The sequence below is a fragment of the Perca flavescens genome, chromosome 10 (genome assembly GCF_004354835.1).
Source record: "Perca flavescens isolate YP-PL-M2 chromosome 10, PFLA_1.0, whole genome shotgun sequence".
Lineage (NCBI taxonomy): Eukaryota > Metazoa > Chordata > Actinopteri > Perciformes > Percidae > Perca > Perca flavescens.
In genome coordinates this window covers 14,080,409-14,097,452 of record NC_041340.1, presented here as the reverse complement: position 1 = coordinate 14,097,452, position 17,044 = coordinate 14,080,409, and the positions used below count along the sequence as shown (strand labels likewise).

The 17,044-nt window shown below is 41.6% G+C and overlaps 1 protein-coding gene across 2 annotated transcripts in view; it reads left to right on the top strand.

Annotated features, from left to right (window-relative positions):
- Positions 1–17,044, top strand: part of pcdh19 (protocadherin 19) — a 55,802-nt gene that overhangs the window by 6,963 nt on the left and 31,795 nt on the right. The gene's annotated exons all lie outside the window — the stretch shown is intronic.

Genomic DNA, 17,044 nt, shown 5'->3' with positions numbered 1-17,044 from the left:
TTGTGTGTGTGAGGGAGAAAATGTGCATCTGTGTGCATCTGTGTGTGTGTGTGTGTGTGTGTGTGTGTGTGTGTGTGTGTGAGTGTGTGTGTTTGTATAAGAATGTCTATGATTCTCACTCCTATAGACAGCAGCAAATAAGCTCCAGCTCCACGTACACACACGCACTTGTAATTGATGACTCCAATCTCAGTTTGACATTCAGTGAGAAGAAGGTGGGGGGTTGGGAGTGTGGGTCTTAAAACAAGAAACACAAGATGGATATTGATGTATTGACTGGATGATCCAGAGAGATCCAGGCACCGGTGGATCCTGAGGGGTCAATGAGACCTACTTACAGGCAAGCTGATTTACTGGGCCTGTCTGAGCTGGTTCTGACTGAGTGTGTGTGTGAGTAACACAGGCGGAAGGAATGAGAAATGTTGTTGGGGGTTGTCCTGTGGTGTTATCTGGTGAGTGGAGGCAGAGGTGGGGGATTCAGCAGGTACACGCAGTGACCCGTATGCTGTGATTGTATTCGCTGGTAGGTAGTGCTATGGAGGTCAGCACCAGCCTTTCCTAAGCCAAAACAGTGTGGGTCTGACTACACAAAGAAATCATTGAAACAAATAGATCTGCACACCAATTTATGACATCTTTTTTGATCCAGTATCCATCCTGTTGGGCACAGGGATGGGCATGTTTTTTTTTATCGTTTCTTACTACACAAAGAAACATTGTAAAAAGCTTTAGCAAGCATCCGGTCTCTGTGGCTTAACCATCCAATAAAAGCACATTTGCCGCAGGATTAGGAGAGCCTTTATGTGTTTCAGCTAATGAAAAAGTGGAGAGGGAGACAAATAGGGTTGAAAATTGATTTAGATTATTCCATATGCAAAGCTTGGAATAGTCTTGATAGAGCCGTGTGAGGGCAGATAGGAAGATAAGAAGGGAAGAAGTGAGCGAGGGGGAATGAGTCTTAGTGCCAGGTGTCTGAGCCCTGACAACGTTTTCTCATTTGCTTAGAGCCAGTTGATTGGCTTGATAGAAGTCCGGCCTGTTTAGCATGCAGCTTCCATTGCGCTCCGCCTTGCACATGATGTTGACAAACATCTCTTTGACCAGGCCTTTGCATATTTTCCCTCGACTGAGAAAAAGAGAACCTGCGATTGAGAAAATTAGTGAGAAATAGCAATAGCAATAGTAGCGAAAGCATGCCATATACCCTCCAACAGAGTAAACCCAGCGCAACAGCAGTTGTCATTGTTGTCTTTCCTCCCCATGGTGACATTTGCAAGAGACAGAAGCTCTACAGTATGTACAAATGTTGCTCTTAAATAAAAAATGTTTTCAGTATAATTACAATGCCATTTATAGCACAAACAAAGAGCAGTGAAATGACAATGATAATTGCTTTGTTACAATGAGCAAGCTCGGGCTTGAAACCACTTGACTCCCCAAGTCCTCAACCCATATCCCATTGACTGGCTAGGACACACGAGTGGCTGCACTGTTGTGATTACTAAGGCTGCTTAGTCCCCCCAAAAAAAATTTTTTTATCCTGAGGGCAACCTCATAATTATCCATGATTCATTTATCCGTGGCGGAAGAGCTTTTTGTTTTTACACCAGGGCACAATGATAACTCGGGTTTGTTTCTTTTCCAAACATGTAGATTTAAATGATCGTAGCCCTCAGAATGTGGATACGGGGTCAGATCAGGTTTGCTAATGGAGGTAACGAGGATATGGGCTAGTGTCTATTTGTAAATTATGTTTTTGATCGATGCAAAGTTCTCTTCCATTGTTAGTTTATGTGGGGCAGCGAACATCCTGCTCATGTCAGAGCAGCTGGAGTCGAGCTTTTCCTGCTTCAGACAAAGCACGCTGGCACACACACACTTACACACACAAACACAGCACACTTGGCCAAGATAACAGTGACAGGTCTCCCTGAAGGCCTCATACCTGCAATTGCATTGTGTATATTGTATTTTCCCTTGTGAGAATGTGTACCAGTATATACCTTCCTGAACATCGCTGTCCATTGTTTTGAAAAGCATCAGCTGTGAGATGTTTGTTAGACCTGCCTGTGGTAGCACTAATATGAACGCTCACAGGAGAATAGAGCTGTCTTCCATGGCTTAATTATAGTGAATCACTTGGTGGGGGAGACAATTATAAAGCAATGGAATGGCCTTTGGCTAGAATGTTTTTTAATTTGTAATGTGTACTAAAGTTTCTCACACCTGTGATTCCAAATAATGAGCATAGTGCGCAAATGATATATCTTACTTTATCGATTAGTCTTATTTCAGGAGATTTTTCTTTTACACAGGTGATAAATTAATCAGAAAAAGGTTATAAATGGATCTAAATAAAGGGGGGTTAGACTTTGCACTACATGGTGTAAGATGTTTGGTAATGAGTGCACTTCCCAAGTTTAGTTAATTGATAATTGATGCAATCATCCTCCGGATGCTCTCTGCGCTGTTTCCTTAAAGATACTGGAGCTTCATAAGTCTCAGTGATCCTGTATTGTAGTGTACGCCACAGTGTCAGGTTCAGACTGTGACAAAAGAGAAATGGATGTACATTTTGCGTTGATTTGTTCAGTTCTCACAGTCAATCAAAGGAACCTAAATGAGTAAATTAAAATTGAAATGGAAATTGAAATTGAAATTGAAATTTTCCTTGTTAGTAATGAAGATGTTTTGATATTGATGTAGAAGAGACAACAGGGAGTGGTTCCAGCAAGGCTGCACATCCCTCGCTATCACTTCACATCAGGACATGCATCCCATATGCATGGGAGCAATCAAACGTGTCATATTGAGCATGCAAAGTAGATGTCATGCTGTCAGTGCACACTACACATCTGTTGAAACTGCCAATCTCCGCCTCACACGTGTACTTACGAATACACGCACACACAATATTTCTTATGGAGTGTCACATTTATTTGAAATATGGGCTGTGACATTATCATTTACATCATTATTACCGACTCAGAAATCTCAAAGAAAGGAGAAACGAGAGGCATAATCCAATATATTCGATAATCAAACACGGTTGTGATTATGCATTTAAAGCAACACTATGTAACTTTTCCCACTTCGGTCCCCCTACAGGTTGGAAGCGGAATTGTCCATTACATTACATTTTGGAAGTTTGCCAGATCGGGTAGCGGATCTGTAGTTCAAATGAACTGGACAATGTAATGTAATGGACAATTCCGCTTCCAACCTGTAGGGGGACCAAAGCGGGAAAAGTTACATAGTATTGCTTTAAAGCACTATTTTAATGTTGTTTGGATATTTCCCGAATAGTTTCTATCATTGTCATAGATTTCATAAGACAGCTCTAGTGTTAATGAAACACTTTACTGCAGTTGTTAACTGTTTCCCTCAGTTAGGACAGATTTACAGTATATGAATTTGCATTTATAACCCCCTCCTTTGTTGACAAAAAGTAGAGAACATTCACGATTGGTTGAAAGTGTAACTGGGAGATAACAACAGGGCAAGTAGAGACACAGAAAGTGGAAGTAAAACTTGCTGAATGCGTGCATTACTGCAAAGGGAGACAACTTTCAAAATGCCACATTTCACATGCCTGCTTTTAATTGTTTGCTCTGTCTGAATGTCAGCTTTGTATTCATACTTTTCAATGCCAATGAAGTGAATGAGTCTGACATTTTCAGAAAATCTAATTGAAAAGCTTCCCTAGTTATGGTCTACGCATTTAAAAGAGGATGAACATTAGACTTACATAAATGAAAGAACCCTTCTGTCCTTTACACCTATGGGCACAATAGTAGCTCAAACCAACCCCTGTCTACTCCCGGGCAACGAGATCCCCGCTTTTGATTTAAAAACAATTAAGTATAGGCTACATTTTTGTAAATTTATTGATTACGTGATCCCTTTAACCAGTCTAAATTTCAGTATACAGTACTAGAAACTGAATGGCATACAGCCGATGTCTGGTCAAAAAGCTTTATGAGAAAAAACAGCCAGATTCTCTGACAATACTAAACCTCCTAAACTCTGAACAGTTCAGCGATAGAAAGACTAATCATGGTGGAAAGTAAACAACAACAGACATACAGATATAGTGCAATAAGGGAAGAGATACATAACTGCCTAATCTTAAAAGCCAGTTTTTAAATTGATTTTTGATGCGTTGAAAGAGTGGTAGGTGTATGTTGCAAGTCTCCTCCTTTCAAAGGATTTGAGAAAGAATCGTTTTATCTTCAAAAGCTTCAGATGCGCACTGATTGAGTGGCACATGAACCTCTTAATTATTTAGAGAGGTTATTTGTAAGGCACAGACTTCAGAAATGCTCTGCTTTTCAAGTGTCAGTGTTTATAAGGTGAAATAAAGCCTTGTCTGTCAGAAATAAATTAACAGTGTGACAGTGATGTACTCAGTGCCTTCTTTATTGCATTCCTCAGCTGGCTCCTCCCATCGTGTTTAACACACAAAGCTGGTGAAGCTGTAGGGTGATTTTGTGACATTACTCACAAGATGGTTTTCACTTCATGCAAAACCAGTGCTACTTTTACACTTGGTTGGGTTTTCATAGCCTTGACCCCAACTCGCAACACCCCATCACTGCACGTCATTCTCGATGTTGCAGAGGTACAATGAAATGACATAACAACCCCAGGCAGCCATTCAGAAGCAGCCTGGCCCGCCGGGTTGCCACCCTTTCGTCGGGATCAGGGCATACAGCCAAAGAGCTGAAGAGTCAAAACACATGAGTGACGGCGTCTGATGTCAACACGTCACTGTATGTGTCCTTAACCACATGTGACTGGTGAGGAGCACGCAGAGGGAGTAATAGCTACTGTAGTGAAATGGCAGGGCCTAGAAAAACCAGGAGCGAGAGATCTATTTATAGAATCCCAATGATTTTCCTCAACCTGTATTGCTGCTGCCTGAAACATGTTATTTTTCTCTGTAAAATATGGTGTTAGGATGGGGAAGAGATTTCATTGCACAAACCATATCAACATCTACAGAAAGCAATAATGTCTCTTTTCTATTGTTAGTGCAATATGTTTTTCCCCTGAAAAAAACAACTGTATTATTATTTCAATGTACCTGCAAACGTAGGAAGTGGTATTAACAAAGTAGAGTGGTTTCAGTATACATTTTGCAGCAACTCTATTTGCTTACAATCTGGACAGTCCAGGATGAAATCATCAAAAGGATGAACATCTTGATGAAATATATATAAATATATATATTTATATATATATATATATATATATATATATATATATATATATATATATATATATATATATATATATATATATGCAACAGCAGATGTTTTCAAGCTGTGTTATACACCAGAGACATGCAAGCGCACAATTACATTAAAATAAAAAAGTAAAATCATGTGGTACTAATCAACTTAATCATTCATCCATCGTTTTGAGATGTTTTTACGTGGTTCAAGACAGCACCGAAAAGGAAAAAAATATGTGAAATGACTTTAAAAGCTCTATCATGTGGAAATTATTAACTTTCTTGTAAACCTGTTAAACATCAAAGGAAAGGGATTTCCTTGTGGAGACAAAGATAGGCACATAATGGCATTAGTCCCCCAACAATTTAGGTTAAAAGAATTTTACTGGAGACGTACCTAAATGGAAAAAAAAGGGATATAATGGCATTGGGCTTATAGGTTGATGGGTCCACACGTAAATGAGAGAAGGCTAAATGGAGTGAAGGAAATGGACATAGTGATAATGTTTATTGCTGGGGAAGGGGACATCATTACGCACCTTGTTAAGCCCTGCAAGCAGTGCTGCGTGGACGTAATTACCCATTTAAATGAGTTTGCCGCAGCGCTGTTTTTTATTTATTTCTCAAATTAAAACTCTCAGACACAGATATGCAGCATTCTGTTTTCTTTCAAATAAATTAGAGTTCTGACATAGAGGAAGTTAACACGTGTAAATTTACCATAAAGAAAAAGGATTTATTAAGACATTTTGAAACGATCATCATATACAGCTTTTCACACATTCGTCTTGCAAAGTTTGCGTGTCAAACCCCTGTAGTTATAAGTGTGAAGCAAAACTAAGGTGGAGAAAACTAATAAAGCCAAACAAGTCTCAAGAAAAGCTCTGACAAGGGAATGCTCCAGGAGAATAAAAAATATAACCTATATCTCATTAATGCGGATTTAGCTGCCCATGGTTGAAAATGCCTGTAGTTACATTAACATAGGATAGAAAAGGTCATGTTTAAAAACACAAACTTTAGACTTGTTATGGAATGGAATCTATTTGCAGTGGAATACTATTTGCTCTATTGTACCCAGTGTATGTCAAGATGAATGTGACCGTCTCCGTCCCTCTGGCTCAGAAATATTAAAACAGAATCATTTGTACAATGTGTATTGGCATGCAGTGTAAGAAAACATCGACACTCCCTCAATATATTTGTCCTTGCTCACAGATAAGAATAACAAGGGACTCATAATCAGCCTCCTCTTTGGGGGAATCTTTATTTTATTTTATGAACAAAACCAGAATGTTTATCAGCAAGTGAACAAAGTGAGGAAAAAGTAATTACAATTCTGTTGTAATGACCACCATTAATATTTTGAGTGAGCCAAAAACTTTCAAAAAAATGTCATCCAAATGGTGCAGAGAGAAAAGGTATTATAAAATCCATAGGTATCAGGCCTGTCATTTTGTTTTCACTGTCCTGTCTTAGTTGAACTGCAGGTTACCAGACGTGTTGCCACATTGTTTAGAGAGTTCCCAGGGTTTTCTCCTGAGTGCTGATGCTGTGCTTTTTGAATGACAGGGAAATGGGGGTGGGGGATTATGTGAAACGTAACAATACTGGCTGTGAAAGGAAACTTTTCCAAACAGCCAGCTCTGGCACCAGGGAAGAATGACCTTTCCAAGTGTCCTGTTTTTTTTTGTTGCCTAAAACAAAGAGGAAGCAGGAGGATGTTAGTTAGCATTTTTCCCCAACAGATAAATGTCAACTCCTGCATGCATAATTGTCGAATGGAAAGGAGGAAGACTTGAAGTGAACCAATTTGCTGGTAGATACGAATCCTGAGCTGAGTTATTCACTGCATTGCAGATATTGTCATAATACTTTCAGTGTCTCCTGCTTAAACTTTACGTCCTTTATTTCTGTCATGTTTGGATCTGTACTTTAGCACCTGGCTTTACATTAGTTGCAACCTCAAATGTAACTTAATTCAGCTGGAAATAAAATAATTATCACTTTGTGACATGCCTATCTAAGGCAGAGCAGACAAAAGGGAGCAAACCGCATTGTATTACACACACACACACACACAAACGCTGCATTATACCTTTGTTTTGTTTGCTCCAGTGGTTGAGCAGTATTTCCTGTTTCTCCCCTCCTTTCATTTTCAGTAAATTCATACAGCGCTTTTGTTTCTAGACATAAACCTGGATGCGCATTAGGGAGCGCATGTATGGGATGTTTGATGAGCACAGAGGCTTTTGGCAGGCGAGCCACTATAGCAGCAATATCGGTCGCCTCAGAGCCATGCAGCAGTATGGCTAGAGAAGCAGCAGGGTAGCGTAATTGTGCATTGTTCATCCACAGAACAGAGGCAGAGCATGTAATGAGCTGTAGCATTTTCACCCAGCCAGCCTAATGGGCTATGACCGAGTATAGGCCTCTCAGAGCCCTTGCATTCCCTCTGCACTGTTTGGCCAGTGTCTTGGGCCTCTTCTTTTCTTTTCTCCCATTCTCCCCCTTTTCTTTGCCCGATCAGCGTCAACCATTCCTTCACCCCTGTTATCCCTCTCCTTTATCTCTGCTCCCCTACCCATTGTCCCCCTGTCTGAGGAGATGGTGGGACCCCTAATGTGTTCTATGTGTGGCTCCTTTTCTCATTCATGATGTCTGTAATGCCCTAAGCAGTCAGTCTGATTCGAGCTGACATACATCAGAATAGCTCATTGATGGAGCGCCGTGTGCAGTGTGATTACATTAAAAACCCAAACACAGCATACAAATAAAAGTTCAGGAGGAGAATTTGCTGATGTTAGGTGTAGGGGATTTGTTGTTAGAAGTCGGCTTATTTTTCTATCAGAAGCTGTTTTGCATTTTGATTATCTAGTTTTCCTGAAATCAGTTCAGGTGGGCCTGTTTCGCTCAGGTTTGTTTTCCTGGGATTAGGGCTTTTCAAAAAGAGCCCTGGCCTAGCCCTGGCCTATTATTTATGCCCATCTCTCGTTTCTAAGGAGGCAGGAAACCATTTCTTTGCTCATACCAGATCAAGTTGGAAAGACAAGAATGTGTGCCAGGGAATAGATTAGATATCCACTCTGGGCTGAGCTCGGAAGATGAAAACACTACTAATGATAATAGTTATGATTGCCTTGCAAAGGAATTGATAACGACTTCACCAGCGTCTTTGTGCTCTCTTATGGCATCAGAAAACAATATTCAGGGTTCAGTCTGTGTCTGGCTGTGGAGCACAATGGGACATCAGTTTTGACTTTCCCCTCACGTCCACCGTTTGACATACCACAGCGTAGACAGCCAAGTTAATGAATGAAAAGCACTTGGCCTGTGTCAGCCTGCTCCGAGGGCGGTCCTTTCCCCAGTAACCTCCTTAGTTCAAGATTAGTCTCCTGTACCTGTTCTCTGTTTGAGAGCTGTTTCCAGTTCAGTCTTGTTGGAAGCCATTGAGAAGGGAAGGCAGCATATGTATACTTGTCAAAGAGAAGATTGCTTATAAGCTTTATGCTTTAATAAGAGAAGTTGACTGCTTCGTTGGAGAGCATGGCACTATGGAGGGTCACTTTGGAGGTTGCGTTGGAGTGCCTTTATCTAGTTCAGAGATTGTTACATTAAAGCAGGCTGTAAAGAATGCGTTGACAATATGATGCATGCACACATGGGAACATGAATACACGGTTTAGTTAAGAAAAACTTCTTTAGAAACATTTCTGTGTACCATTAAAGGAACAGTAATTTGAATTATAAACCCTACAATAAGAAAATATGACTTTGCATTATAATGGTTCAACATTTTGAGTAATACACTTTCTTGCTGAGTGTTAGATGAGAAGGTTGCTCTGTGATGTGTTTAGCCTAGCTTAGCACAAGCACTGCAAGCAGGGGGAACAGTGAGCTTCCAAAAATGGTCGAATATTACCTTAAATCCTTGTTTTAGGTTCAGAATAGAAAAAAGTCTCACGTTTGAAGGAATATTCTATATGTTTATTTATTTTTTGGATGAATTAAGCAAACAAGACTAATTATTGAGCTTTAGTGGTGCTGGTAAGCAGATTTATTTCCTTTTGGATAGAGCCAGTGTAGCGGTTTCCCCTTACTTTCAGTCTTTATGCTAAGATAAACTAACTGCTTCTTGGTTCCATCTTAATCGGCAGATATAAGAGTGGTATCAATCTTCTCATCTAACTCAATAAAGTGTATTACTCAAAATGTTGAACCATTATAATTCATTGTTGCGTACATGTATGTTTTCCTTGATTAAATGTTATATTCTAGAAAAAAAGAAAGAAATCCAGTCTTAGCTTTGTTTTTCTCTCATTTTGCAGTATCAGGCCAAAATGTTGTCCATCCTAAATGTGAATGTGTAGCTGACCCCTTTTGTATGTGTGCGATAGGACGGCAGACAAAATACCAAGGGTGGTGGGGGAGGACAGACATGGGAGTTGGTGTTCTGACTTCATTTGTTTGCTACCCAGTAATGATTATTTTAGCCTCTAAGCCCCAGATTTGGCCTTGTTTTGCTATGGGAAGCAGCCTCGATGGGGACAGAGCAGCCTTGCCCTGGCTGAGAAGCTTGTCTGTGGCTAAGCCGGTTGGCAACGAGAGTCAGGTACACAGCACGGACATATTTTGAGTGCAGTCACAGGCAGCATATTTAGTATTATAGGTAAGGACGGGTCGGGGTTTGCTTTTGAATTACGTCCATGTGTTCGCTGGTGGCTAAATGAGAGCGTTTTCTAATTATAGACCTCCATCGTTTGCCTTGTTAGTAATGTTGGTAACAAGCCAGTTGCCAGCTTGCATGAGCAACTGCAGAAAGCTGACTTTTGGTTTAATTTGGAGGACTAGCTATAATCCAGACTAAATCCCTTAAAGCTGAAGCCCCCTCCCTCCCCCCAACACTGTTGGATTACGGGAGTGTCTTTAAAAGGATAAGGACCTGCTTATCACTGCTTCCCTCAACACTTGTTTGAGACTTCAGATGTGGGGGAGGACGGTTCATCGTCACCCAACGTGGCCAGTGCGGATATGACTCATAGTGATTAGGCATCTGACTGAGATCAATGATAATCACAATTTATGGTTTTTAAACCCCCACTGTCACAAAGGCATATGGATCTGAGCATATGCCTCCAATCCCACCCCGGTGATTTTCATCAGTAAGTTGAGTCTAACTGAATGAAGCAGCTAAATCAGATGTCCTGCAGCGCTTTATGCTCATTGCCTTTAATAATTTTCACTCCGATATTTATGAACTGTTTTAACAGAACTGCTCCCGCCTTTGTTGCGGAGAAAACATGGATCTGAGACCAAATGCAGTATCAGAAATCACTTGTCAAAGATAAACTGATCAAAGTCACAATGTCAGAAACTTGCAGTTTGCCAATATTTAACATTATTTCCATGTTCATCATTTTTGTAATAAGAATAGTAGATGGTATAAATGGCCCATCTCAGTTTATATTGTCAGTGTTGCTGACATATGCTCTGCTTATAATCACTGAAATAATAATACTATTAAAGCATCATGCTATTTTTTTTGTGCATCTCCACCATTAGTTTTTAAAAAGAATAGTTTGACATTTTGTTGCCAGGCAATCAGCGGAGACTCCAGTCCACCGCGGCTCCCGGCCAAGAAATAGTCCAGCACATAACCCTCAGTAAAACCACAACTTGTTGTTTGTAGAGATTAAGCAAACACGATATAACACATTACATTTTTTGTGATCTTTCGAGGTGCTGGTACTTGGATTTTTTGGACAGAGGCTAGCTCTTTCAAGTCCATATGAAAAGCTAAGCTAACTGTCTCCCGGCTCAGATATCATGATTGATATCAATCTTCGCATCTAAGTCTCTGCAGGAAAGTGAATAAGCATATAGTCCCAAAATGTCAAATTATTTATTTAATACTGCACTGAAATGAATGTAAAACAATGAGCTGCCAAGATGGCTGGAAAACACATTAAAAAAACGAATAGGTGAGCTTAAAAAGCAAAACACTGTTTTGTTATCAGCTATCGCACGGCTCAGGTGATTTTGACAAACAAGACAGGAGCTACAGAAAAGGTGCATTCTACGAGTGTTTGTATCACTCACTGCTAATGAAGTGTTGTTGGGAGTTGGGGGGGGGGGGCGTCAGTGTTGCAACAGGGAATATAGACCAATCTAGCACATGTGTTGTTTGAGATGCTATATTTGAGCGCGAGTCTGTTACTTATCTCATCGGGGTGTGATGGTGGTGAGGTGAGGGAGTGGAGTGAATTCCAGGTGGATCCTGACTATGAACTCTGAGCTCTCATCTCGGGAGCAGTCTGGGAGTTACAGAGAGAGCCAAGCCACATGGGGGAGTGTAGAAATAGAAGTAGCGAGCACTTGTTTACCTCAGTGTCAACATTTTTGACTCAGCTCATTAACCTGTGCACCTGGGTAAAGCAACACATCTCTCGCTCTCTGTCTCTCTCACAATTAATAATGATAACTAAGGGAAAGCATAAACACATTAGAGTCGAGCTAATGAACAAATGCAACAACATGGTGATGGTGCAGCTATCACACCTCAACGGCAGCGAATCGATTTCAGCTGATACGAGTTCACAGATACACCCTGTAGCACTTTCCTCAAATCTAATCATGGATCCATTTAAACTACGTTAGCTGGGAGTCTACTTGCCATTAAAATGGGTTTTTAATTTTTATTATTTTGAAAGCATTTTTAAAAAATGAACCAAGTGCAGAGGGAAAGTAACAACCATACGTTTTCCATCGCTGTAAGATGGAAAAGGAGAAGAGTCTCCACGCTCATCTGAGTTTTCCCGTCCTCTTATCGCTCCACCTCTCGTCCTATTACCCATGCAGCCAGCATCCTCTCTAAATTGTTTTGTATGACCTTTGCTACATTAGCACTAATTATTACCATCACACAGGCCCTGTAAGGCACACAGCTAATTATACTGGATTTATCTGAAGGGACATTGGTGCCATTCTTCATAGGCATGTCTTGGCTACTGTCAGTGTGGGTGATCTAAACCCAGAATGAGGTTAATATGTGTAATACAGTAATAGTAATTAGAGTCACAATAATTACAAGCATAGTTGTAATAACAATGAAGACAAGGTTATTAGTAATAGGGGTCCAACATTAACTCGCTACACATATGCAATACCTTATGTAATTGGCATTGCCAAAAAAAATGCGAGAAGTGCTGTGCAGAGCCAGATTGTTGCTGTTTCCTCTGAATCGATGTTTGACAGTGGTAGTTGAAAAATACATTTTCAAAGGCATTGTGGGATTACCCACTAGTGTAGGTACCAGGACCTCTAGTCATTGCATTTCATAAAGAGTTGTTACTAGAGGTAGCGATATTTTTCAAAGTTCCAACTTGAATGAAGAGGGGCCGTTGGAGCCGTCTTTTGGCTGGCGGGCAACTCGTGTAATGAGCCTAAGAGGGCTCCAATTATTCCACTTGCGATCAAAAAGGAAAAGGAGATTACTTCTCTTGCCTTTTTTTCTTTGACATTTCACACAGTAACATCTTTTGATAGGGGCTGTGGGGGGGAGAGGAAAAAGAAAACGATTGCTAGGGAGCGCCTGATAGTCTTGAACAGGCTTCAGCACTACAGTCTTTTCTGTCTAGCACAGACAAATGAGCTTTTGCAGCTCATACATTTTCTTCCTTTATTTTTTATATATGTTTTTGTAATAAAACTACTTTTCCCAGTGCATGGTACATTAGCTTTCTCTCAGACCGTGTCACCTGCGCAAGACAGAAAGGGAGCTTTCATATGACCGCAGGCTTTGGCTACAGCAGACTTGATGGCCGATCGCTGCCATATTTCTCCACAGAGCTATTGTAAATTGCGAGGAGGCATGTTGGGTACTCACTCACTCACTGCAGTTGTTTTCCTCCTCTGCTTAACAGTGTAAGTCATGTTCCACAGAATACAATGGGGAGTTGAATTATTCAATTGTGTACAGATTTTTCCCCTCTCCTTTTCATTTATTAAATTCCCAGATTACAAGTAAAAGTACATTAGATGCCTGACGGTAACTAAAAGGATTTCTCCGCTATAGGATATCACACTATATCAGCCTCGGAGAAATAAACGATGAAAAAAGACAAATAATATTATGTACCACTGCACTGAGACAAAGATAACTCCAATCGGCATCAGCACAGATAAACATCCACCCCCTAAGATATGTTCGTGGCAGATAACAGCTTTGCAACACGCGCACAAACACAGACACACAAGTGCACAGAGCAGAGCTTTGATAAGCACGAAAATTACTACATGTTGTTTATGGTGGCAGAACAAAAGGATTCAAGGTCTTCATTTCAAGAAGAAATCAAGCTGTGGAAAGGTGGATGCAGGGTTTCAGATGCATTTCAATTGGATAGATTTGACTTCATAATATAGACATAATTTGGGGGAAACAAGATATGTGCTCGAGTGTTTTTTGTGTGTGAGACTGAGATCTGGGAATACAGTGCCTTGCTTTCCCCTGTGAATCCACTGCAGGGGTAGAGATCCACCGTCTGTTGCTGTTTTCCATGACCCTGTATATCCCCCCCGCAGTGAAAAACCACATTTTCCCCCAAAGACGGCCCTAATACAAATTAAATTAAATGAAGTCAGTGCGGCTAATCCCTGTGTGTTTCAACTGCTGAAACAACCCCCTCCCTCACGAATGAGTGGGTCAAGCCCGCTGCATCTGGCCTCCTCTCCACTGGCCCTGCTCTCAAGCTGCTGGGCTCCGAGTCCCTGACGGAGACAACAGCAGGCCTCGCTCCGACTTTTCCCACTGCGACTGTGTGTGTGTGTGTGTGTGTGTGTGTACGTTTGTGTAAACACGTGTGTTTCACTGTAAATCTGTGCTGTGTTATTCCCTTTCTGACTGACACAGTGTTTACTCCCCTGTGCTTGTTTTGCCTTTGCGCCCGCGTGTTTGCATGTGAGCATTTCTTCGAGAAAGCTTTATTTTTGTTTGTGACCGTCTTACGCTATTCACACACATTTCTTGTTTTTGCTGGCGTTGTAGATTTTATTTGTAAAGTTACAGTGAAATGTAAAATGCAGATGATTCAGATGTCCACATCTCGCAGACAAAGTGCTTAACAGCAGTGTAATGGAAAACAAACAGTGGCTTCCGACCCACTTAGTGTTGGATGATGTTTTGTTCTGCCTGTGCCCTGATGGCGGTCTGTCACAGTCCTGTTAACAAGCTGGATTTAAAGATGCGGTGGTGATGTGCAAGCAGCTAATACTCTGCTGTCAATCCCGGTGCTGACAGCTGCCTCGAAAGACCATCCCAAATATTAGCACCAGATGTGCTTCTCATTGAAGCACCAGCAAACAGGATCAAAAGCTAACTAGGCTTTCATAGCTGGATCGCTGATAGGAGTAGCCTTGTTGTGACTCTAGCTAAAAGATCTCATATGCCCATCTGTTTAATAAAAAGCCCCTTTCTGTGATACGCACTTTGGCATCGAGCCCGATCGTCCACCCCTGATTTGTGCACCAGCTCTGATTTGCGAGACAAAGTGCACCAACTGAGTTTTAGCAGCTGGTGTACACAGATATTGTGTTTAGGGGGCTGTGGGTTAGGTGGACGGATTGCTTTTTGATTAGCTGGAGTGGAGAGTGTGTGTGTGTGTGTGTGTGTGTGTGTGTGTGTCTGTCGACAGCATGCGCATTTGTGTGTGTGCGCTGCGGATATGAGCACCTGCACACATGCCCTTTGAAAAGCTCCATCACCCCTCCATCCAGCCAACATTCAGTGTAAACATGGTTTGTTTGAGCGAGTGGCCGGGGGTAGTTGGATTAATGAGCGCTGATGAAGTTCCACTTGTAACCTGGGTGCTGCCTCCCTATTTGCTGTAGTGGCTGTGATGTGGTAGTGTGTCTGGAGGCGGTGACTCATTCCCTTTACCCAGTGTCAGATTAAGGCATGTCAATAAACAGACCCACTCAATCCATCTCCGAGTGACTGCATCCGCTCACAGAGACTCCCAGTCTGTAATGAGCTGCTGCAAATCTCCATCCAACTAAAATGTCTAGATGCCTTGTCACAGTGAGCGAGAGAGAAAAGAGAGAGGGAGGGAGAGAGGGAGGGAGACAGAGAGGCTACGGCGGCAGCGATGTGACTGGCAGCCACCGTTGAGCTGCTAAGAGAAAACGTATCAAGCGTCGTGCTCCAGCGTGCTGTGGAGTGCAAGTTGATCAGCTCTCCACGCAGATTCGCAGATTTCTCATTTACGTCGTCCCCATGTGTATTGTGTTAATCAAAAATTAATTAGAAGTCTAGTCGATTTTCAAAAGTGACTCAAAGTTATGCTGTTTATTCACTGCTCTCGTGTAAGCATTTAAGGGGAATGTGTTTACATAATCTGCAGTGTCTCTGAGTGTTTATTTTTAAGGCCCTGCCCAGGGGAGGTGGGAGAAACCTTTGGGAATTCCTTGTGCACTACTTTAGCGTGCTCCCCCTCCCCCTCAACACTGGCTAATATAGGGCACATTTGAGACGAGAAAATGCTATCTAGTAATTCTCCCCTAAAATGAAATCACTGTTAAACACATATGTTTGTAGTGCTTTTTCCCAGAGGCTCTGGAATAACAATAAATCTACCTGGATTAAATGCTACACTCAACTTTTCCGGCGTCTGCTAGGAAAAAAAAAAACCCACAGCACATAACGCTCTCTCGCTTGGCGCCGTACACACATTAATGGATTTGGGGATGTGAGGAGCGTGAAAACTTTTTGGTCTGACATCCAAATTAAAGAAAATCCCTCAAGACTTGCCTAAAGGGGAAGTGCCTGCTATTTGAGTTTGATTAGGCTCCGACGGCTCTAAGAAAAGTAAGCCGATTTCTTTTAGGAAACAGCCTCGATAGTCAAGTCTTTTTCCTCCCTCTTCCCTTTTTACTATGTAAAACCATGAATCCTAATCTTCTAGAGATGCTCAGGTTTTCTTTCTGACGTAGAGATAGAATAAGTCTGGAAACACATGCAGACCTGAACGCTGAACAGGTGTTAAATGAGACTCTATCCAGCCTTGTGTGTCTGGTGACGCGGTAGACCCCTATTCATTCTAAGTGGACACTATGACTCCCATCTGAGAGGCTTAAAAGCACCAGACTTGTCTCTTAAGACAAAGACAAAACAAAAACGCCAACTCCGGATCCCACGCAGCCACCAACAGTTTGAAACACGTTGGTCCTGAGCAGTGATTCTCTGGTAAGACAACAGCTCTGAATCCAAGCCTCTTTAGCGTCAGCCGGCTCCGCTGGAATGCAGCCGTCTGCAGAGGGGGCCTATTATTAAAAATCTTTTCATCATGCTGAATGGGGGGGGGAAATGTCTTTGACATTGAGAAGCTCATGAATAATGAATGTGGTTTCTATCAATGTATGTATAATAAATCACATCTCTACTAACTGGATTTCGGTGGAGCCTTTAGTCTCTGTTTCAGAATAAAAGACAGCCGCGTGATCCTCTGCGGTTTCCTATGTGGGGGTGATACACAGGTGGAACAAGCAATAGCTTTAGTACTTTGGCCCTTTTCCTCACTTTATGAGAGCAGGGGGGTGATTGTTTTGGTCAGAATGAGCACATATTTGCTCAATTTCCCACAGAAAGTCAAGATAAATGAGGAGGAAGTGCAAGCAGGAAGTTGTGTTGTGTTCACAAATCGGTTTCATTGTGTTTCAGAGAAGCTGTTATTTTGTTTGCTCAAACAATACTCAACACGTAACACATGTGGTCAAGGTAGGGTGACCAGATTTCCTGGAGCTAAAACCGGGACA